Below are 23,859 nucleotides of genomic sequence, written 5' to 3' on the forward strand. Positions count from 1 at the left end.
AAGTTTATAAAATTTGGTGATGGCGTTTAGCTCTTAAGCCATAACAACATATGGCTTTCCTGGCTTTGAGTAGGCTGTGGATGACCTCACTCTTCAAACCTGTTATCAGCCCATGTTCCACCATCATTTCCGTGTATGTATCTCAGAAATTCCCGTCCCCGACCCAGCATCACCTGAAGAACTTCCAGTAACATTGGTGATCTTCTAGTCTTTTGGTTTGGAAGAGCATCCCAAAGGTCTTTAGGAAAATTCTTTCATCCGCTCCTGGAGTCCCTTTTTGGGCATATAAAAAGCACATGAAACCACTCAATCATTCATGTACTATCGTATCTGCCTTTGGCGGTTCTTTTATTCATATCTGTGAGCATGGCTATACATGTGTTGTATTATGCAGCTAAGCTCAAAACCGTTGTGACGGGAAATATTGGAGGCTTCTCCCCACTCACACTGACATTTAGGCTTACCTTCCCAGTATGGGTAAATGTCTCAGGTTAGCCAAATGTGTCTAGGGTCAGAGGGCATATGCTTTGATATGGAATTCCAGAGGTCATTCCCTGCCTTTGTCCTCTACACCAAAGCTCATGTCACTTGCATCATGCTGTGGCATGAAACAATATTGCATCGCAGGGAGTGCATAATAGACTGTGTTGTCCAATTATCATGAGATTACTGAATACTTTTGCCTGGAAACTTGCCAGCAATAGTGAACAAAGAGATGCCCCAAGCCACTTTCTCACCTTTATTCTTGAAGACTAAATGGCATTCTTAATGTCTGATGGTTTCCTCTGTACCCTTCTTATTGAGTAGAGAATAAGGCAGTTTGTTGTTTTTTTTTTCCTTTTTGACGAAGAATGTGGCTAGTACAGGAAACCAAGATTTTTGCCTAATTTGATGAGAATTGGTAAAAAGTCAAAGGTGGAAAGAGAATACACAGGCTGGAAAAGGAGATGACCAATTTCGAGGAAATGGGATATTGTTTGATAAATTTACAGTAATGAAGAAAAGTTCTTCCTGGAACAAAAGTATTGAAGAAATAACAAAAAGAGGAAAAAAAAAACAACATTTCCCTAGCACACAAACTATGAAGCCCATGGTTTTTGTGACTGGAAGTTCTTACATTTCTTGAATTCTCCAACTTTCTGGATTTTTAAAATCTAACATTTAATTCCAAAATCTTTATTCATCTCTGTGTTTTCATTCTCTGTGAGTTATCTGTGTCCTCTGAAAGTTTAAAAACAAGTGATATTTTTTTTCTCATCTCTGTTGGCGGGGACACACAATGGGCTGCCTTTCCCCTTCTCTGTGGAAAGAATGGAAATATGGTAAGCAGCCAGCGGAGCTCCATACGGATTGACATTCCTTGCTTCTGCTTTTGAAGTTAAGATGGTCACGAGAGAGAAAAATATTTTCAGTTCCAAGCCTAAGAAAAGGACATTCCTTTTCATCTTGGCACTCTTGTTTTCATGGTATTGATTTCCCTCAGAATCATCTTCAATCCCATTAATAAGTCACATCTGAAAATGAAATCACTTTTGTAAGTTCTTTTCCTCTCCACACCCTTGGTTATAGAGAAGGTGACGTTTTCTTAAATTTATCTGAAGGAGCTTAGGATATATTTTCCTGGCATTTTTTGCTCTGGGTGAGTTCCCATTGTTGATCAAGCATATTCAAGAGAGGTTTCCAGAGCCCTGAGAGACCCATCCATGCATTCTGTTCTGTTAAACAAAGAAAAAATTAGAAAAAAGAAAAAGTTTAGTTTTCACCTTGCTTTAGAGAAGAAATCTCAGAGGAATCATTTTCCTTTTAGGAAGATTGGGGTTTGTAGGTTAAATTCCACATTATACAAATTCCCTAATGGCAAAGAAGCTTTGCAATCAACAGTCTTTCTTCAAAATGCATTTCTCTGTCGAAAGAGGGGATTCCATTTGAGGCCGTTGATTAAGACATGAAGATGAGGTCTGAAATTGGTGGTGGCCCAAGGTCATTGGTAGAACTAATGGACCATTTGAAAATTATTAGCAGCTGGTTTAATAGAGTTGTAATAAGTACAGCTGTGTGAAAAAATCCAAGCACAAAGCATTTGGAATGTTCCCTTTGAGGTCCTTTCCTATTGTTCTAGAATAATCCTGGTATCCATTTAACAAAAGTGCAACTTGGACGAAAGATGAGGTAGCTGTGTACACAAGCATGTAATACAGCTTTATTTGCTTTAGGTCTTTGACCATATTCAACATTTTTTTTTTAATTTTGGCATCATAAACTTCTCTTGCAACGAGTACCATCCCCACCTTCAATGTTACAGTGTTTGAGAATTTTAATGGCTTATCTAAAGAGTTCTCTTTCTCCCACTTAACACTTTGTTAAAAATTTTAATCATATCAAAGGATTTCTGGGGTTTAATTGGCCAAACTCTGACGCAGTGGAGAAAAAGACAATTCGATGCCATACTTGGTAAAACACACCTTTTCTTAAAATATAAATATTTACAGTTTTATACAGCCCAATAGAAGAATAATTTCTCTAGATCTTTGCTTTCATATTTGGAGACACACATACACACACATATGCATGTATGTATGCATATATAAATAACATTTGGTCTGTGCAGAAATATGCCTATTTCCTCCATCTGTCATCTGTACCTTGCTAACCCAGAGACTTGACCTGGAAGGGAGATGCGGAGAACATTCCACCCGTTAATGAGTTCCACAGCCATGAGTCACCCTGGCCCCAGGCTTCTCCTTTGCCTCATCCTATTCCTGCTCTCAGAGTCAGAGGTCTGGATCTCCAGTTGCCGACTTTGGAAGTGGGGCAGAAGGTGGGAGATGACACGGCTAACCTAAAAGCAAGAGTCCTCTTCTGCATCTCAGAGCAAATTCCCAAAATACACCACCAAGACACAAAAGTGTGGAAATCAGGTTTAGGTAAATCCCAGCCTTACATTGATTTGCGAACCTCTTTAGAAATTAGACCATGGGCTTTCAGCATAGATTATTTAAATGTGTTCTCCACAACAGCTCCATGAAGCAGATGTGCTCTTTGTGACCTACAGAGGTCAAATGGCTTCGCCAAAGCGACAGCTGGTCGAAAGCCAGGACAGAGTCCCAAAACTTGTCTTCTGACCAGCCCTTTCCAGTACACCGTGGATGACTCACCCACGAATGACAAATGCTTTGTAGGCTTTTAAAGGAAGTTGGGGATATTCAGGAGACATCCTGAAACCTTGTGAGGATGTATCATCATGGAAGGAAATCACCATGCTCTTCATAGAGTAGTCCTTCTCAGAGCCAGGGCTTGCATTGGCTTATGTAGGTTGGATTTTAGTGATTATTGAGGACATGGTAAAGATTTGGTAAGTCAGCAGATGCCTACTGAAGCACTACACAGTCCTGTCATGACACTTTCCCTTTGCCTTTACTTCACTCAGAAGAGATGTACTCCAAATCACCCCCAAAGTAATATGCTCAAAGCAATGGACTCTGATGGAGAAGGGAAAGGGGAAATGCTCATGGTACTCAAGGGAGGGCAGACATTATATTTTCTAAGGGCCAAATCACCTACTATGTTTGTTGTCTGATTTAATCTTAACTGTATTATTGTGCAGCGGATCCAATTTTATTGTGATTTCTGTTTTGAATATGAGGAAACAGAGGCTCAGACCGGTTAAGTACCTTGCACATGGTCACATCAGTTAGGTGTCCGTGCAGGGATGTGAACACAGTTCAGCTGTGCTCTTTCCATTGTGCAACGCTGCCTACAGGCCTCTCAGATTGTTGAGAAACATGATACTGGCATTTCTGGTGTAGAGAAGTCTATGCAAGTAAGGGATAAGAATTATTGGCAACAGACTATGTGCCCAAATAATTTTTCTGTATCACCTCATCCAATCCTTACTGTAATTCTATGAAATTGTACTACCGTTTTGAGCCTGGACTCAAACTCACTCGGGCAAGTGGGCTCCAGGCCCGTGCTCTTAACTGCCGGGCTGGGTACTGCTAGGCAGGCCGTGTGCCAGGTTCAAAATAGCCCTTGTTGGCCTAAGGTGTTTTTCAGCTGGATCATCTCTGGGGTTGGCGCATGATGAAAACAACCAGTTTAACAGCGTAGGTAAAGAAATTGTGATCTGAGGAAGACCTTTGTATCTCTATTATTACAGAAATAAGCTACCAAGATATTATTTCAATAAGCCATAAAACATAATATGACACCTTCCTTTTTGAATGGAAGGGATCCATCACTGGTTCATCTTTATCTTAAGGAAAATGTAAAGATATTGCAGGGCTATAAGCCAGGGAACAGATGTGATTAGGTTAGCATTTTTAATCTCCAGATGTTCAGCTGCAGTAGGGGACTACATCAAGGTGAGTTCCAGTGAAAACTCTATTGAAAATAAGTACTTTGTTCAAGTACTTGAAGATTGTCTATGTAGTAGACACATGTGACTACTGAGCCACATGTGACTGCCGAGCATTTGAAAAATGCCTCGTCCGAATGGAGATTTTGCTGTAAGTCTAAAATATATCGAATTTTGAGACTTCATAGATGAAGAAAGAATGTAAAATATCTCATTAACATCTGTTTATGTTGGTTACTTGTGGAAATAATAGTTTTGGCTATATTAAGCTAAATAGAATATATTATTGAAACTAATTACATCTGTGTCTGGCCATTAAAAGTATTCAATTTACATATGTGGCCTGCAGTATATTTCTGGTCTAGGTAATTTCCTTGCCATCTAGTTAGATAGAAAATGTATAAGAACGCCGTTATCACAGCTTGGTGCGGCATCTCTGAGTACCATCTGGCTAAAATATTCCAACCTAAGGACCCTTACTTCTTAAAATTCTTGGGTGATGTTCTACACTTTCACTGGCACTGTTCATTTTAAAATACAGTTAAGGGGTCCCTGGGTGGCTCAGTCGGTTAAGCACCTGACTTGGGCCCAGGTCACGATCTCATGCCTTGTGAGTTGGAGCCCCGCATCGGTCAACACAGAGCCCGCTTCGGATCTTCTGTCTCCCTCTCTCTCTGCCCCTCCGCCACTCATGCGCATGCTTGCCCTCCCTGAAAAATAAACATTAAAAACAATTTAAAAAAATAAAATACAGTTCAGAATATAATTTTCCATCTATCACTGAAGAACTGACTGTTCTTGACATACGTTAAAAAAAAAATTGAGCTTGGACCACATCGCATTGTTACTCCAGATGGGTCAGGAAGTGGTGAACTGGTTATTAGAGTTCACAGAGAGAGGGTTAGCTGCTGTCCTTTTTTCCCTTCTAAATATTTGTTTAGGTTTGACCCCCTCTTCTTCACCTCCAGTGCCTCTTCCCAGCCCAGACCTGCTTTATCTCATCCCTGGACCATCTCAGCAGCTGCCTTAGCAGCTTGTGTCTTACCACCCTCCCGTCTTCCCCTCCCGGCCTAAGAAGTCCTTCATAGTGCTGCCAAAATAATCTTGAGAGGACACAGCTTTCATTATATCACATTCCCCTGATTAAGGATGGTAAGAGTTCCCTGTTGTTCTCCCAATGAAGGGAGGGAGGGAAGAATCTGACATTTGAGACTCTAGATGTTATCTGTTTAATCCCTGGGAGATGGATATTTTTAGCCCCATATTTTTAATCCCTAGAAGATGGATGGATATTTTTAGTCCCCTTATACAGGTGAGGAAGCAGTTCTGTACCTTTACTAAGGTCAAGTAGTAGGTGATAAAGCTAGATCCTGGCTGCTAGGGTGAGGTCCTATTATATCTCTTTGATAAAACCTATGCTAGTTCTACTGACCACAGTGGCTAGTTTTGAGAACACTCATTATCAAACCCCTGGACTCACTGTGTCCTCTGCTCTCCCAGTTCTAAACATCTCTGTACTTGGAAACTGTACCATAACAATCCATACTTCGTTGTAGAGTATTGAGAATTCTTCATTCTCTAGGTTTTTAAAATTTTTAGTCTTATCCCAATTTTATTTTAACCTCTGTGAGAAAAACCATGCCTTTTACCTGTCCATGGTACCCCCCCGCCCCAGGTCTCCCTGTTTCTTGTTTTTGTGTCATGTCTAGAACCATAACAGCTACCTAGCAGGCACTCTCATGTTCAATAAATGGATGGTATTGGCACATGGTAGCTGATCAATAAATATGTGTTTTTGGCTTAACTGAAAATGATTTTTCTTTTCAATGAGGTCAGGGAACACCAGGTCAATGACTCCCTCATCACTAGTCTAGATGTGTGATGAAATGGCCCTTGGCAGTGACAAGACACTTCTAAGCCAAACTTGACCTCACCGAGTCTCAGATTTCCCACCTTATCTCAGCTGTGGGATGAGATGGTCATGAGTGGTGGCCCATATATCTCCAGGGGGTAATGGATTATATTGCTTCTAATATTTCCTGGAGGGATATTTAAGGTGTTTCTACCTATTTGGGGGTAGATTCAGGGAGGAGTCATTGTCCTCCATAGGGACTGTCGGAATAAAACGAGACATTAGATGGAATGGCCAGTCGGTGGGGTCAACCGATTGATTCAGGTTTGTGTCCAGTTATGTGTTTCTGCTAAACTTTGCTTTTTCAAATCGCGTGGGACACCTCTGCTCCTGTCTGAAGTCTGTGAAGAGAGCTAGCAAAGCACTGATGTTTCGTCTATTTGCTGATTGGCAGTTAGTGTTCCGTGGTTCATCTTGGCTCTACCCCTTTTGTTCACGTGCCCACGTTATTGTGTGGACACATATTAAGTATTTAAACACCAAAGTGAGCACACACCCACCCTTTCCCTAAAATGTGGGCTGACTTGTTGGAACTGAGAGACTGTTTAGTTTGTTTACTTATTTCTCTGAAAACACTTAAACCTTAAAAAGAATTTCCAGCTTGTAATAACCAAAACATACACAAACGTTATAGAAGTTTGGAATTCAGAGAAAGTGAAAGTTCTTTTTAACCCCACCCACAGAGAAAACTTCTGTTAGGGGTTTGGGACATATATCCTCTCTTTCCCTATGTTTATATCCTAGCATGTTACTACCATTGTCATTTAAATAGCAATAGACGATGCATTGTTTTGCAACTTATTTTTTCATTTATCTGAAATGTTAAGGAACACTTCCCCTAAAAATTCCTTAAGGAGAACTACAGGTTTTATAATGTGGGCAAAAGAGTTGGATGCCTGGGGTTCTTAGCTTTGGTGACAAGAGCTTTGCCCATGTTGTGTTGAACCTTGGCCATCAGTGACCTCATTCTACTTTCATATGTGGGTCTTTAAAGACTTTTTTTTTTTAGTTATTCTGGAGAAATAAACTGTCTGGGGAGACCAGTTAGTTCTTTTCAATCCTGACATTTCTCATCCCCCCAAATACACCAGTCTTCTGGAATGCAGTAATGTTTTATGGTATTTTGTAAGGACACTCTACTTTGTCTGAAATTTCATTGCCAGAGGCAGGAACAGTATAAGGAGCATGGTCATGTACACAAGGATATGAGAAAAGGAGGATGAAGGTAGAAACATATCATTAAGTTAAAAAAAAACCCTCCAGATCAGCTGGGAAGTCTTAAGACAAGGACAGCATTGAGATAAGGAAGGAGATGCCTTGTGCTTGAGAATACAGAGGGAAAGAGGCCAGCAGAGGGTCCTGCTGATCTCCCTTAGGATGGCTTCCAGCCACAAGGCCCCTAGCTCAAGGCCACATGGGGCTGAGGCTGAAATCTCTATTTCTAATCTCCACTTCTCTGTCAGCACACCTCTCCACACATGTACACACAAATTTACATGCACACAGCCCACCAGCCCAGCTTGATTCCTTATTCCTGGGTACTAAGACACACTTTTCTCCACCTTTATAATTCTCAAAAAGGATGCATTTGTTACAATTAAAGTTTATATTTAGTATGCATGGATTTTTTTTCCCCTTGAAAATCTGTGTTAAAGTATGTCTCATAATAAATTTGCTTCCAAGTAAAGGAAGGAGAGCATGTAGGTTCCAGTCATTGGCCAAGGCTTGGGTTGAAACATACATAGTCCTAGCTTTCAAGGAACTCATAGTATGGTGTGGGAAGACAGGAAATTAAGCAGGTGGTACTCTGTGGAAAATGCTTGAGAGATTTAGGGACATCTAGAAAGGGACTGACCCCAGGCCTGAAGTGCCAGGCAGGGCTTTCTAGAGAAAGGGTTTCTCAACTGGAGATGATTTTTCAGCCAGTGGAAAACACTGTTGGTTTTTGCTACTGGAGTTGTTGGGGGTAGAGGATGGAGACATTACTGGTATCTAGTAAGTAGAGGCCAGGGTGCTGCCAAACATTTTGTATTGCCCAGGACAGTCCCCACCCAAACCAATCAATAATCTGGGCCCTGAATGCCTATGGTACCAAGGTTGAGAAACCCTGGGCTGACCTGAGACTGAGGGATGAATGTAAACTGGTGGTGCTGGGAAAGGGGCTCAGGGTGGAGAGAGTCTTAGGTGTCCAGGGAAGAGAGTTACTTAAAGGGGAGCATGGCTCTTGTGGAGAATGGTGTGGAAGTAATGATTCAGTTTGATAAAAAGTATCCTCTCATTGGCCCTAAGGTGGTTGTTCCTGACCATAGGGAATTTGTTTTAGTAGAATGCTACTTATAAATGCCAGACGTAGGGGCGCCTGGGTGGCTCAGCTGGTTAAGCCTCTGACTTCAGCTCAGGTCGTGATCTCGCAGTTTGTGAGTTTGATCCCCACGTTGGGCTCTGTGCTGACAGCTCAGAGCCTGGAGCCTGCTTCAGATTCTGTGTCTCCCACTCTCTCTCTCTCTTCCTCCTCCACTTGTACTCTCTCTCTTTCTCAAAAATGAAGATTAAAAAATAAAAATAAATAAATGCCAGATGTAGAGGACTGAAGGAGAAGGAGCAGGAAAACAGTTTGTCTGTGAAAAGGGGGATTCATGGTAGTAATGGCAGTTATAATTGCACCATCATATATGTCAGAAACTATATCAAGTGCTTTATGTTCATTGTCCAGATTATTGCACACAACAACCCTGTGAGCTGTGGATTTCCTCGTATGGATGAGGAAATGGAGGTTTGCAGAGTTTATTTATTCATTTTTTAAGTGTTTATTTATTTATTATTTAAAAAAATTTTTTTTAACGTTTATTTATTTTTGAGACAGAGAGAGACAGAGCATGAACGGGGGAGGGGCAGAGAGAGAGGGAGACACAGAATCGGAAGCAGGCTCCAGGCCCTGAGCCATCACCCCAGAGCCCGACGCGGGGCTCGAACTCACGGACCGCGAGATCATGACCTGAGCTGAAGTCGGACGCTTAACCGACTGTGCCACCCAGGCACCCCAAGTGTTTATTTATTTTGAGAAAGAGAGAGAGTGAGCACACGTGAGCCTGGGAGGGGCAGAAAAAGAATCCCAAGCAGACTCCATGCTCAGTGCAGAGCCCGATGTAGGGCTCCATCTCACAAACCCTGAGATCATGACCTGAACCAAAATCAAGAGTCAGACGCTTAACCAACTGAGCCACGAAGGTGCCCCAGAGGTTTGGAGAGTTTAAGTAATTCATCAAGGATTCACATAGCTACTAAATCATGGAATTGGGATTCAGCCCCAGGCATTTTGGACTGTAACTGTATTGTTTCCCCAGGGAAGAAGAGAGGCCAGAGGGACATGGGTTGAGTGGGTGTGCTTGTATGTATCTGTGTATGTGTGAGTAGGTTTTCCTCTTGGATGAAAGTGAGTTTTAAGATGGGAGTGACTTGGCTAATATTCAGAGAGAAATTGAAAATCCAGATCAGGTGGGCTCTCTGATGAGGCAGGAGAGGACTGGATCAGGGGCCCAAGTTGAGGAATCAGCCTGGCATATGAAGAGTGGGAGCACGTCTTCCACTGTAGCAAGGGAAGAGGGATAGGATGGGTCCCCCTCTTGGGATGAGGAAGGGAAAGGCAGACAGAAGATGGAAACTTCTTTTTCTTGTCAGACATAGTGAAGAACAGAAGGCAGGTAAACATCAGGCTGCTGGGTAGAATTGAAACCAAGAATTTATAGGGACGTCAATCTGAGGTCAAGGAGAAGTTGAGAGAAAACACTGATTTAGACCAATGTTGAGATTTTTTTCCATGTGGTTATGAGGAAAAGACAATGAGTTGGGCTTCATACTTTGATTTCAGGAGTTCATTGTCACAGTCTTCCTTTCACCTTAAATTCCTTAAAGGAGATGAAGGGTAATTTTTCTTTTCACAGAACTGAAAGATTTTTCAGTGTGTAGGTAGAGCAATTTGTCGCTTGAAATTTAATTTATGTGGATATAATCAATTAAAAATTATCTTCATGACTTTAAGATGGGAATTCCTGAAATCACCAGATATGGCTCATCTGAGATGACTGATTTTTTAAAAAATGTTTATTTTTGTGTGTGAGAGAGAGAGTGAGAGAGCAAGTGGGGGACGAGCAGAGAGAAAGAGAGAGAGAGAGAGAGAGAGAGAGAGAGAGAGAGAGGATCCCAAGCAGGCTCCATCCACACTGACAGCAGTGAGCCTGATGTGGGGTTTGAACTCACAAATTGTGAGATCATGACCTGAGCTGAATTTGGACACTGAGTCGACTGAGCCACCCAGGTGCCCCTAAGATTACTGATTTAAGGGGTTACTAAAGAGTCCCAAACAAGGGAGAAAAAGGAATGCCAGGGTTGGCAGGAGAGTTAACATCTTTAGTAAGGTGAGCTCTAATAAAGCCATTGATAACCAATATCCTGCCAAATCACTACAGTGCTTTCCATTTGATGAGTGTTTTAAATGTTCAAGTAATAAAGTCTTGTTGAAAAAGTTTTAAACTATTAAGTAGAAAGTTATAGTGTTATTCACCTGGGCCCACATCCAGGTCCTTTACCTTTTTTATAAATTTTGGAAACTATCTCTCTTTTCCAAGTGTTATTTTACTTTATTTTCGTGTACAAATGCATTGGCTAGCATTTTCACAACGATGCTCTGTAATTGTGATAATCCTTGTCTGGTTTTTAACTCGAATTCTTCTAATGTTTTATCATTAAGCATGAAGCTGAGGGGTGTGTGTGTGTGTGTGTGTGTGTGTGTGTTATCTTATTAACCCATTTTTATTAGAAGTGGATCCTGAATTTCATCAAATGCTGTCTAGTATGCTCTGTATTGATCACATTATTTTTTCTCCTTTGACTTCTTAATGTAGGAGAGTATAGATTTTCTGGTATTGAAATACTGCCTTCCTGCAGTGAATCCCACTTGATCATGGAGTAGTATTCTTTAATGTGCACTTGGATTTTATCTGAATTCTTGCCTCAATATTTATCTGTGTATTGGTTGCTTGTATTATGATTATAATTATTGTTTTTAAGCAAGCTTTGCTATTTGTGTTAACACTAGCTGTGGAAATACATTGATGAAACTCTTAAGACTCCAGGCTTTGAACCAGTTTCAAAAATACCTGATTTAATGATTCTTTGAAGGCTCTCTTGTGATTGGGCTGGTTCTTTGTCTCTTTCCTAGTCTTCCATTCGTATGGTTTCTTCTTGGATTAATTTTGGTAATACATGTTTCTAGACAATCATCCGTTGCACTTAGGTTTGCAAGTATTACTATGAGTTGTATAGAGTAATTTCTTTATTTTCATTTACATTTGTGAATATTTTCTGCTTCTTATCCTTAATTCTCTGTATTTGTGCCTCACCCACCCCCCACACACCTTTTTTCTTATTAGGCTAGCTAGAAGTTTTAATTTTATACAAGATTAAAATTTTTAAGCTTATTTATTTTGAGGGGGGGTGGGGGGGTACTGTGCATGGGGCAGGGGCAGAGAGAGGCTCCCTGCTGTCAGGGCTCCATCCCATGAATCATGAGATAATGATCTGAGCTGAAATCAAGAGTCAGACACTTAACCGAGTGAGCCACCCAGGTGCCCCAACAGTATTAGATTTTTAAAAATTGTGGTTATATGGTCAGTTTTATTGTTTTTTTAAATTTAATTCTTGGTTTTCTGTCTTTATCTTAATTAAATCATTTTTTTTCTACTTTTCTTTCTTCTTTTTTTTACTTGCATTGGATGTTTAATTCATTTAGTACTATTTCTTGGTTCTTATAAGAATTATTATTTCTTGATTCACAATTTTTTTTTTTTTCCAACGTTTATTTTATTTTTTGGGACAGAGAGAGACAGAGCATGAACGGGGGAGGGACAGAGAGAGAGGGAGACACAGAATCGGAAACAGGCTCCAGGCTCCGAGCCATCAGCCCAGAGCCTGACGCGTGGCTCGAACTCACGGACCGTGAGATCGTGACCTGGCTGAAGTCGGACGCTTAACCGACTGCGCCACCCAGGCGCCCCTCTTGATTCACAATTTTTATAGAACTATGAAATGTCCTCTAAGTACAGCTTTTACCAAATTCCATATTTTATATACATAACATTTTTAAAGTCACATTCTGTAGTTGAGTTTTTATTTCTGGTTAATCCGGAAGTTGTTTAGGAGAATGTTAAAAAGAATTTTCCAAGTGTGTTTGGAAGTTTTTGTCCTTCCACCCTCTCCCAGTTTTATTGCATTGTAAGTAGAAGTGATGGACTTTTTTTCTGTTTGTCATTTATTATCTCCTAATTCTGACATGATAGTCTCTTGTAAACCTCCATGGGTGTTTGAAAATCTTTGTAATGCCCCACAGTTGCTTGAAATGAAAATGTGTTTTCTGTGTCCAGGATATAGAATTTGGAATGTGTCTCTGAACTTAATTCTATTAATTCTCTTCTTAGTTGTCTTTCTTCATTTAATCTATTAAGTGCATATGCCTATTCCTTCTTATTTGTTGCCATTTTCTTTATTTATTTGGTGATGTTAGGGAGTGTAAATGTTCATGATAAATCTTCATGGTGGATTGTACTTTTTTACATTATTAAGTGTTTTTCTTTTTGCAATGATTATTTATTTTCCGTTACTGAGAATATTTTCTCCTTCTTACCCTTAATTTCTGTAAAAATTAAAGATAGGCTTAAAAGCTTTTTTGTGAGTTTAACTTTGAATAATATTTATCATGATCTCTACTTTTCCTTTTCTTGATGTGTCTTTTACATCATTACTACTTTCAAACTTTTTTGTCTTTTTTAGTTTATGTGTCTCTTATAGACCAAGTGGAATAAGAGTTTGTTTTTTAATCTACTCGGGATATTTTCCATAGGTGGATTTGTCCAGCTTGCTCTTATTGCTATAACATATACACTTGATTCTAGTTAATTTAATTACTAGTATATTTCTGTGCCATTTCTTTTGACTTCTGTCTTTTACTACATGGTCTGTGTTCTCTTTGATTAAGTTCCCAACTCTTTGAGTAAGTTCCCAACTAACTTTGCAACCATGTTTAAAAGTAGTAAGAAAGCATTTTCTTACTTTAATATAGAAAATTAAAATCTATATAGTCTGTATTTTTATTACTAATTAAATTTAAAAAAAAATTTTTTTTTTAACGTTTTATTTATTTTTGAGACAGGGAGAGACAGAGCATGAACAGGGGAGGGTCAGAGAGAGGGAGACACAGAATCTGAAACAGGCTCCAGGCTCTGAGCTGTCAGCACAGAGCCTGACGCGGGGCTCGAACTCACGGACCGCGAGATCATGACCTGAGCCGAAGTCGGCCGCTTAACCGACTGAGCCACCCAGGCGCCCCACTAATTAAATTTTTAATTTTAATGTGCTTTATATCTTTACTGGGAGATTTATTATCTTCAGAAGGAAGCAATATCGAGTATTTTTATATGTTCTACTATGAAAGTTGAGGATATTCTTCCACTTATATGTATCCTCTAATGTCTTCCTCTTTGTTTCCGCTATTATCCTTGAGGATTTTATTTCCCTGGCTCAGTTGGTTAAGCCTCCGACTTCAGCTCAGGTCATGATCTCACAGACTGTGGGTTCAAGCCCTGTGTCAGGCTCTATGCTGACAGCTCGGAGCCTGGAGCCTGTTTTGGATTCTGTGTCCCCCTCTACCTGCCCCTCCCTGGTGCTCGCTCTCTCTCTCTCTCTCTCTCTCTCCCTTTCTCAAAAATAAATAAACATTAAAAACATTTTTTAAAAAGGATTTTTCCCAATTCTATTTAATTTTATTGTTATTCTATGGAATAATTTATTGTTATTATAGTTATTGCATTGAAGGGATTATAATCTTGTTTTGCAATTATTATTAATTACTCAGTCTTAGTTCTGGATGTAAGAGGACTCAGTGCTCACATCCTCTGTTTACCTCTACATTCCATATTCTTGAGATTTCAATTTTGAATTTTCTCTTGGTTGGATATCTTCCATCACTGAGTAGATATTGAAGGAGAGTTATTAGTAAGTGCTGCATTCCTTGACTGCTGATTGAAAATGCTTTCTTACTACTTTTAAACATGGTTGCAAAGTTAGTTGGGAACTTACTCAACATGCTCCTCTCTCTTTCTCAATCAAGCCTCTGTAGACATCCCTTCACTTCTCTGTCATTGAATGTTCCTGTCACAAAGTCCAGACTTTCCCCCGTATAATTGACCAATATTAAAATATCTTGATTTTATAGCTTCCATTGTTTATCTTTGAAATTCTGTAACTACCAGGATGTCTCAATTTTGATGATTCTCTGTTACATTTTCCCCAAACCACAGATATTTCTTTATTTCAACAAAATTATTTTCTATCACAGATTCGAGTGTATGTTGTTTTGCTCTGTTTTGTTTTGCTGTCTACTTCTAGAATACCTTTTATCTGTATGTTGGATCTCTGTTTTCAAACCTTCTTATCTGTCATCTTCTCTACCTGCTTTCATCTACTTGTCCTTTTTCTCTGTGCTTTGTGTAGGTTTTTGAAGACTGTTTTCCACATCATCAACTTTGTTTTTGGTTTGTGGATTTGTCTGTTACTACTTTAATATATTTATTGGTTCTTCAATGATACTATTTTTGTTGTCAGTTTCTTTCTTCAATTGCCAGCTCCTCTTTCATCTCATTCTGATGTCTTATCATCTTATCTTTGATCTCTTCTTTTATAGTATCTCTGTTAATTGTTGTGTGTAATTTTCATCTGTGCCCTGTTCTTTCAAAATAGATTATTCATTGGTCTTTTCCATACTGTTTCTCTCTCTCTCTCTCTCTCTCTCTCTCTTTTTAAACCTCAGCTCATTTTTTTCTAATTTATCTCTGATTGGAACATAACTGTCTGAACCTGCTCTTGGCCCCCAAGTAGGAAAGGTAATATCTCTTTAAATTTTCTCCTTAAGTCCTGCTGAATTCTGTGTTCAGAGCCTGAGTTTAGGTCTTGATGGGTCGTTTTAACTTCTATACCCCTTGAGTAGTCTGCTGTGGTCCTCTGGTTAGGTTCCTGGGCAAGACACAGTTGGTAAATTTTATCTCTGAATTCTATGAATCTAAGCTTTAAGTCCTGCTTTTGATTTGAGGGCCCCATTGATCTGTCATTTTGGTGTTGCCAAACTTTTTTTTTTCCTTTGTTTATGTTGTCCTCTTTTTTTCCCTTCAGCCAAGCCTTTGTTTGCAATTTGAGACAATTAGCCACCATTTTTTTCTGGGAGTCCCTTGGTTAGCTTAAAGCACACATCCTTCCTTTGAGGGATTTCCAAACACATCTGTGTTTTCAGATGTTGATTCTTACTGCAGATTTAGCCCTGTACTCTAGCTTTAGTGCGAAATCAAATAACCACTCCAAGTTTGGAGGTGTTTCCTAATAAGATTTTGTTTATCCCGAAAGCCTCCTATCATGGAAGAGTCTAGGGTTTTGAGGATTTACTGAGCTCTTAGTATTTTCTGCATAAAGTACTCCACAATTTTTTCCTTTGTGGATCGCCACATCCCTCTCTACAAATATCAAGGACATCATGTCATGAACTGTTCGGAAGTTTTTAAGGGAGATGAACATCAATCTGAGCATTGTATTGGCCACAATATTCACTGTTTCAAAGACAGGAACTCTGCCTCTTAATGTGCCCTTAATAGCTTCTGATGCTGGATTCCTCAACTTAGTCTTTTCCCACTAATTGCCAAAAAAGAAGTGAAATATTTGTAAACATTGGTCCTCTCTTAGGCTCTTGGAAGACTCTATAGCTATTATTGTATTCATTCAATCAACGGCATTTATTAGTAAGGTTCCCCATCCATTGGAGAAGGACCATTGTAGAGTTGGTCTTAGGGATGGTTTCATACAGGAAGAAGGATTTGAGCTTAATCTTAAGACTTGAGTGAGCCTCAGAATCACCCCGAGGGCTTATTAAAATACAGATTGCTGGGCCACCCCCAGAGTTTCTGACACATTAAGTCTGGAGAGGAGTGTGAAAACTTGCATTTCTAACAAGTTCTTTGGTGATGCTGAGGCTGGGCTGGGTCTAGGAACCCCACTTTGAGAATCATTGTCCTAAGTAATGGGAATTACTTGGACCTTCAAAATGTGTGTAACAGTATTGAAAGGAAATCATGAAAAAACTTAGACATCTCAGTTTCTTCTTGATCTCTAAGCCATTCTCTTCATTACAATAAGCGACCTTTTGTACGAGACACTTTATGGAGAATATTTAAAAAGTTAAAGATGATTCCCAGCCTTTCTGATACATTAGCTTTTTTTTTTTTTAATTTTTTTTTTAACGTTTATTTATTTTTGAGACAGAGAGAGACAGAGCATGAATGGGGGAGGGTCAGAGAGAGGGAGACACAGAATCCGAAACAGGCTCCCGGCTCTGAGCTGTCAGCACAGAGCCCGACGCGGGGCTCGAACTCCCGGACCGTGAGAGCATGACCTGAGCTGAAGTCGGCCGCCCAACCGACTGAGCCACCCAGGGGCCCCTACATTAGCTTTTTTAATATCCAATACAGGAGTATAGATGTCTACTAGGAATATAGATAAATAGATGACAAATACGTGCATACGTATATATGCAAATGTGGTAAAATATTCCACGTTGTGGCTGGTTTCAGAATATAATATATAACTTGAAGTAAAATCTGGTATCAACAATGTTCTGGAATTATTGGTCTGAGCCACCACTAGATGTGCTATGAGAAGACTGGCTTCCTTGCCAGCCATTTGTCGGACTGACTGTTCTTCTCCTTCCCATTTTAAAAGAACTGACCCTGATATTTCCAGATACCCTTAAGACTCATTCAGCCAGCCTCTTCAGTGACTTTGTTGGCAGTGCACATTTTCCATAAGAAACAAGACGATGTTCCTCATGGGGTAGATTTGGCAGGCATAAAGCTACTACGTAACCTTGTTCTGATTCCATGAGGTTGGATTCTGAAGAAAGATAATTCAGTGTTATAGCTCTTGTTCTTCTGTGTATACCTTTGTCAGCAACTTTCGGTCTTCCAAATGTGTTTCCAAAGTAGGAACACACTGTTTGCATGCCTAAGAAGGTCTTTGAACAGTCAAACTGCAGACTATGGATTTTGCACCTTTTCAGTTACTCTCCTGAGTGTAGAATTCAGAACAGAGGAAACACTGGAGGTTATTCTGGAGACTGCCTTCCCAGTGAATGAAAGCTCTTGTTAGTGAGAATATATGGGGCATGGCATGGACTTTAAGTGTGAATAGCTATTAACAAACTGAGTAACATTTATAGAGTGCCTTTACTCAAACTTTCAAATGATGGAATTCAAAAGATGTATTTTTTTTTTCTGGCTTCCGAGAATTTGTGTTTTATAAGCCTTGTGCAGATTCTTTTTTGTGAGATCTTAGTTTCCCTATCTAAAAAGTGAAGACATTGGACCAAGTTGAACTATCTGTTCTTTAAGATCCCCTCTCTAGTGGACATTATGAGCCTAGAGGTTATTAACTTCTTAGAGTGAATTCTTCAATTTGACTTAAGGAAGGCACGAGTAATATATTGTTTCAATATTTTCAGGGAAACAAAGGAGAGGAAATTCTGCTCCTACCTAATTTTGTTATACTTCCCTCCACTGAAAATGTTTATGTAGTTTTGAGCTATAGGGGAGAATTTTTCCTCAGGCTTTCTAGAATCTTTGCAAACAAGAATTAAAAGGTTTTTTTTTGTTTTTTTTTTTTTTTGTGGAGGGAAGGCAACCAAGTAGTCTCAAGAATAGCCCCAGGTGATGATGCCAAGTGTCACATCAGTTCAGCGGAGCTTAACAGTGTTATAATTATATGGGTGGAATGATGCAGCCAGAGCACTTTCCCTATGGATGATGAGGAAAAGAATGATGGTCACTTACTCAAATCAGGGATAAGAGAAGGCTTAGAAATCCTTGTACCCCAGTAGGCAGCTAATTATCATGATGTGGCTTCTTGAGTTTCATGCATGAGTTGGAGTGGAGGAGAAGTATTGTATTGCGTGAAGTTTTGTTCTTTTGGTCATGGAAGGTTCTCTGGAATTGCTTAGGTTGTTAAAAGTTTGGCTATCGGTTGGTACCACCGGCGAATCTTCTCCTGGGAAGTAGGCATGTATACATGCATGCATACCGTAAATCTCATCAGGACCAGACCTGTGCTGGGCCCTGGGGGTATAAGAACCAAAGGAACACATTACTTGTCCTCGGAAGAGTGATTTTGACTAGTCTGGGGCCCAATCACTTTGAAAGAAGATAATTTTACATATTAAAGAGGAGAAAATGTGCATCGTGTTTTCCACAGAAATTTTAGTTGGAGGCCACATGTTAAGTGTTGAATTTGACCCTGTTAATGACATTGACCCCTTATGCTCAAAGCTCATGGGATCATCAACAGTGCAAGGGCCTTATCACTAAAGAAAGGTGGCCCAGTCACTTACCTTTTTTTAAAGTTTTTTTTTTTTTTTTAATGTTTATTTTTGACGAGAGAGAGACAGAGAGAGAGGGAGAGAATGAGTTGGGGAGGGGGAGAGAGAGAAGGGGACAGAGGTTCAGAAGCAGGCTCTGGGCTGACAGCAGTGAGCCCGATGTGGGGCTCAGACTCCCAAACCGTGAGATCGTGACCTGAGCTGAAGTTGGACGCTCAATCAACTGAGCCACCAGGCACCCCACACTCATCTTAATCATACATTTTTCTTGAGAAATTTTTAGTAAAATACCCAAATCAGAAAAAAATAAAACTATAAAAACTTGTGATCTATGACCTGAAGGCTACCTAGGTCATTTAGAACCATAGCATCATAAAATCTTTGTGCTGGGAGAGAATTTGCTGATCATCTCGGTCAGAGATCCCCAGGCAGGACCCCATTGGAAAGATTACAAAAGCAGGTGGGTTATATACAAAGACTGAAAATAACACAGACCTCTTGTCACAAGGTTTCCAACCTCTCCACTATTGACATTTTGGACCAGATTGTTCTTTTGTGGTGGGGAAAATCCTTGGCATCTACCCATTAGATGCCAGTTGCACCCCACCCTCCAGTTGTGAGAATCAAAAATGTCTGTCAATACTGCCAAATACTCTTGGACTGGGGTTTTTGATGGTGGTGGTGGAGGAGTGGGGGAGGGAGGCAAAATTGCCCCTGGTTGGGACCACTGCTGCTCTGTGATAACATGGGGTTAGTAAAAGAATATAACTCCCATGACTAATCTTTTAATGTTTGGTTGGAATCTTATCCTTCAGAATCTCTGATTCTTCCATTCATTCAACACATTTGCTGAACCCGTTGTGTGAGCTGTCCCCAGTGCTGAAGATACCAGTATGAATAGACAGGAATGGACTTGCTCTCAGGGTGCTTATGTTCTAGAGGAGGGAGACAGACCACAAATAGGTAATCATGTCAACAGTGAAGGAAGTAAAGCAGCGGAATGTGATAGAAAGTGAGTGTGGTGAGCATTGTGGAGAGGGGGCTCACTTTCATGGGGGTCAAATGTTAGGTAGACAAATGCTAGAGTTGTCAGGGAATGCCTCTTGGAGGATAGAACTTCAGTGATGAGGAGTCAGCCATACAAAACTGGACGTTTATTTTCTGGATAGTAATAAAAGTAAAAGAGTGAATTAAGTCAAAAAAAGTCTTTCAGAGATGAGAAGGAAAATTTATACAACCCTCCCTTTTTGTATAATCTGATTTCTTCATTTAGCAAAATGCCCAAGTAAAGGGTTTGAAAGACTTGCTTAAGGTGAAGGTGGCAGGCAGAGTTCTCACACCTGCTGGGAACAAATTTTTTTACTTGCTGGTTAGGCATTTCTGTATTATCTTTTTTTTTCTTTCTATCTTTTTTTTTTTTTTTTTTTTTTTTTTTTTTTTTTTTTTTTTTTAGAGCAGCCCAATAGTGAGTAAGCTGAAAAAACCAAATTTGTTGGGCAAAAATGAGATTTATTATTAAGGTTTTATGGAATGTGGGGCTTGGCTGAGTACTGGTGCACTCTTGTGTTTTCACATGGTGATAAATCCTACTCTTGGGTTTGGCAAACAAATGTCTTAACTTTCTGTTTAGAAGTTCTTGAGGGGTAGTGATTTTTAGGAGTAAACTTACTTGCTGAAAGTTGATTGGAGATTACAAGGGAAAAGAAATTGCTTGCCTATCATTTTTTTTAAAAAAACATTACTAATTCCTGGTATTTGCCAGTTCCATACAGAAACACATACTGTGTGTTTCCTATTATAAGATTCTATCAATTTGTTGGAACAACCAATGAATATGAATGGGTCATTTGGTTAGTTTACTAAGGAGGGAGGACAGCAGCGTCTGATAGCTTCTGCTATATAGGTGGAGGCTAAGAAGGGGGAAAAAAAGGCAGCTCACAGTGTCCTTGGGTAGGAGGATCTCGAAGTGTTCATGATCCACACAAGCCCAGCCATTGTTTATCTTTCTAGAAAGCAATCTGCTTAGGGCTTTCATCCTGATGGGGTAGTTAGATCAGGAAGCAGGGTTTGGAGAAAGACAGACAGACCCAAGTGTCAGGCTTGTATAGTCAGTTTTGTCAGATATAAGAAGTTAGGCTGGGAAGGTCATTGCAGTGCTTGGATCTGGCCCTTGTGTGCCATACTGGTATGAGCAAACTTGGACAAATTCGCATGTAAAAGAAGCGACTTGTCTGAATTTTGTGAGCAAACCATATACATAAGGCAATGAATGAGTCTCTGAGGCATTAGATTGGGATTCTTGCGGGCTTTTCCCCAAATAAAAGAGTTCTTGCAGCAAAGCTTTCTTCTACCCTCCACAAGTCAACAGCCATACCCCAGTTTTTGGTTTTGATTTGTTTTTCTCTGAGTGGTAATAGAGAACAAGGTGAATTGTTAAAATGGTTTCTAGAGCCATTCACTGAAACTGTGGAATTTAGACTTTGTGTGGTTGGCCAGACCTTCTGTGCCAGAAACAGTTACGGCCATGAAGGCATACCCAACGCCTGAGGTCAGTCAAGCTTTCAAACCCACAGAGGAGGTACTCGATGCATGGGTTGGTCTTTCCTGAGGTGCAAGATGAGTTTTACTGCAGCTTCTGCTTACTCTGCGTCTTAATCAGTTCTGTAATGAAGACCCAGCAGCATATCTGCAACTTCCCTTTAATTTTACAATTTTTATAATGAGAGTTCTTGTAGTGTGAAAAGTGTCTGTAGAAACCCAGCCAGCATTCTGAAGAGTCTATAAAGGAACACCGTGATTTTCTGTCTCTGCCGTTTGGGTGAGGACTGGCTCTCCAGGAGAGAAATCCGTTATCTCTTGTTCTCAGTGCGGGGGCAAGAGTGGCTTCAAAGTTTCCAAGGAACTTCCTGATGGGCCCATGACATTTCAGAGAATTCATTCAACACCGAGAATGGCTTTCCGTCATGTGGAAGAACAAGATGAGCTGAGATCGTGTTTGTCACGGTTGTGTTTTGAGAATTTTAGTGTGAGGAGGCGTCTTGGTTTGTTTTGTTTCTCAAGGAGAATATTGTCAGGACACTTCTCAGAATTAGAGTTATCTAGCGAACTGCAGGTCCCCCTTCACAGACAATGAAGTCTAAAGCTACTGAGATACCACCCTGCTTCCTCCCTTTCTTTTCTAGTCCCTTCTCTCCTCTTTTATCTCCTTGTTCAAATCACACGCTTCCTTTTCTAAGGACAGGAGAGCTGGCAGGCTGCCGATTGGCCTGTTGGCCTCAATTAGCCTTATATCATTGCAAAGGAATGCATGAATTCTCCAGAAGGTATGTACTATCTCTTTCTGTGTTAGACACTCACTACCTGCTTTCATAACAGGTCACTCAGCCAGAATTGCTTCTTATTTACATATCTGACAGTTTTTTAGTCATTTAGATTGTATCCCTAGATGCTCATCTCATTTTAATGATGATCCCAAAGGTGTCTGTTATGAAATATTACTCAACATGTCCGGTGATACTTGCAAACTTTACACAGAACAAAGCTGAAGCGAGAGATACCCTGAAACGTACCATCGTGGGCCAGAGATTGAGTGGGCTATTCATCTGCAGATTGCCTGCTTCAGACTTGTGCTCATGTGCGAGGTCCACAGATGGACCGGGCTGACCACACAGAACAGAGGCTACGTACATTGGCAGGACTCAGGGTCTCATGGTATTTCTCTGCTACTATTTAAATTCAGTATCATATTGGGGGTTACATATGTGATTGCAAATTAATCCTTTCTCTTCTGAAAATTTGGTTTTGAAGAACAGCTGTGTCTCCCTTCTGAATTCCTTAATTATTTATCCTCCCTGATATGTTAAACCTTTCATTAGTGTGGTGAATTGCCAAGAGTACACAGAACTGCTTAGATCATGTAGCAAACAGTATAAACATTTGATAGGACATTTGAAGACACCACATGGTGAGCCAGGATCTATGGTAGTACCAAATGCTGTGGGATCGATGGAGGTAGTTTGTTGTCAGAAGTTCTTTGTTGGTTTATTTTGTGGGTTTATTTATTTATTTTTAACTAGAACATGGGAGGAGTACATAAATCATTTGGACTTACTTGGAAGGTGCTGATTCTGCTCTAATAGACAGAGTCCCTGTTAAATTTGGAGGGCACACACCCATCTCTGAGGTCAAATTAAATCAATAAAATTAATTATTACACACACACACACACAGAGATTCCATATTTGTATTTGTCAGTTTGATCCTATCACTACTGTTCTCGGTCCTGAAAGGAAGTTTTACGTCAATTTCTCAGTCCAGTCCTGTTTGTAAAGATGCTTTAAAAGATTTTTAAATTACTAGAACTCCCACTTTGACCACGACAAGGGTAAATGATAAGTAGTGATGTAGAATACGCCTTGCTTTAAGAACAGCAGCCCACATTCTCAAGTGGATGAATTAGTGGTTTCCCCCCATTTTTCAGCCTAAGCATGAAAGTCCTTCCTTCCTACCAAACCATGGTAGTGCCGGGGCTCATAATTAGAAATGTTAATGTCCTGACACATGCCATAGCTCCTTGACCTCATTGTATCAGCCTTTTCTGATCTGCAAATGTATTTGTGGAATGATCTTTAGGTTCTTGATGTTTCTGTTTTTCTAGCTGAACTATTCCAGAGTTTATGCATTCCACTACCAGGCCTTGGATAATTGGTTTTTCCATTCATTGGAAAGTAAGAGAAGCACAAACAACAGGTGCTAACTAAAACCTTTCATCAGACTTGAGATTCCGGAGAACTGGGGAGCTCAGTGCCTTATAAATGAAACTAGGTTTCTGGAGTGGACAGAGGAAAAGCACCTTATGGTGTCTCTGGTTCTATTTCTCAAAGGCTTTGAAGGTTATAATTAGTTGCTACTGAATCCCCGTGGCTGTGGTGCCTCACAGCTTTATTTCTGGTCAACAGTCCTTCATCAGAGAACAGGTTTGATCTGGGTAAGGCCTGCACATGTTAGTTTGGGCACTTCCTGGAGACAGTTGGGATTTTGACTTGAAGACCATGTTTCTGCTCCTGGGCCATGCAGGCCTAGGGAAGCGTGTTCGTCAAGCTGCCCTGGGCGAGGGTTGATGGTCACCTGGGT

The 23,859-nt window shown here is 40.2% G+C and overlaps 1 protein-coding gene across 4 annotated transcripts in view; it reads left to right on the top strand.

The window, feature by feature from the left end:
* Positions 1 to 23,859, top strand: part of ZNF462 (zinc finger protein 462) — a 144,576-nt gene that overhangs the window by 37,509 nt on the left and 83,208 nt on the right. The window contains exon 1 of one of the 4 annotated variants that reach the window (XM_042963823.1): positions 21,970 to 22,049. The exons of the other annotated variants lie outside the window; for them this stretch is intronic. The gene's annotated coding sequence lies outside the window, so the exon portion shown is untranslated. Of the gene's footprint in view, positions 1 to 21,969; positions 22,050 to 23,859 lie in introns of those variants that run through there. 4 annotated transcript variants of the gene reach the window in all.

Source organism: Panthera tigris, chromosome D4 (genome assembly GCF_018350195.1).
Source record: "Panthera tigris isolate Pti1 chromosome D4, P.tigris_Pti1_mat1.1, whole genome shotgun sequence".
Classification (NCBI taxonomy): domain Eukaryota; kingdom Metazoa; phylum Chordata; class Mammalia; order Carnivora; family Felidae; genus Panthera; species Panthera tigris.